The sequence below is a fragment of the Chiloscyllium punctatum genome, chromosome 11, assembly GCF_047496795.1.
Source record: "Chiloscyllium punctatum isolate Juve2018m chromosome 11, sChiPun1.3, whole genome shotgun sequence".
Classification (NCBI taxonomy): Eukaryota; Metazoa; Chordata; class Chondrichthyes; order Orectolobiformes; family Hemiscylliidae; genus Chiloscyllium; species Chiloscyllium punctatum.
The window spans coordinates 3,773,291-3,774,489 of record NC_092749.1 but is presented as its reverse complement, the minus strand read 5'-3'; positions in this window follow the sequence as shown (position 1 = coordinate 3,774,489).

Below are 1,199 nucleotides of genomic sequence, written 5' to 3'. Positions count from 1 at the left end.
CCCCCCTCACTGTGAGATGGCCTCACACTGACCCTCCCTCACTGTGAGATGGTGTCACACTGACCCCCCCTCACTGTGTGATGGTGTCACACTGACCCCCCCCTCACTGTGAGATGGTGTCACACTGACCCCCCCCCTCACTGTGAGATGGTGTCACACTGACCCTCCCTCACTGTGAGATGGTGTCACACTGACCCTCCCTCACTGTGAGATGGTGTCACACTGACCCTCCCTCACTGTGAGAAGATGTCACACTGACCCTCTCTCACTGTGAGATGGTGTCACACTGACCCCCCCCTCACTGTGAGATGGTGTCACACTGACCCTCCCTCACTGTGAGATGGTGTCACACTGACCCTCCCTCACTGTGTGATGGTGTCACACTGACCCTCCCTCACTGTGAGATGGCATCACACTGACCCTCCCTCACTGTGTGATGGTGTCACACTGACCCTCCCCCTCACTGTGAGATGGTGTCACACTGACCCTCCCTCACTGTGAGATGGTGTCACACTGACCCTCCCTCACTGTGAGATGGTGTCACACTGACCCTCCCTCACTGTGAGATGGTGTCACACTGACCCCCCCCCTCACTGTGAGATGGTCTCACACTGACCCTCCCTCACTGTGTGATGGTGTCACACTGACCCCCCCCTCACTGTGAGATGGTGTCACACTGACCCCTCCCTCACTGTGAGATGATGTCACACTGACCCCCCCTCACTGTGTGATGGTGTCACACTGACCCCCCCTCACTGTGTGATGGTGTCACACTGACCCCCCCTCACTGTGAGATGGTGTCACACAAACCCCCCCCCCCTCACTGTGTGATGATGTCACACTGACCCTCCCCTCACTGTGAGATGGTGTCACACAAACCCCCCCCCCCCCTCACTGTGTGATGGTGTCACACTAACCCCCCCTCACTGTGAGATGGTGTCACACTGACCCCCCCTCACTGTGTGATGATGTCACACTGACCCCCCCTCACTGTGTGATGGTGTCACACTGACCCCCCCTCACTGTGTGATGATGTCACACTGACCCCCCCTCACTGTGAGATGGTGTCACACTGACCCCCCCTGACTGTGAGATGGTGTCACACTGACCGCCCCTCACTGTGAGATGGTGTCACACTGACCCCCCCTCACTGTGAGATGGTGTCACACTGACCCCCCCTCACTGTGAGATGGTGTCAC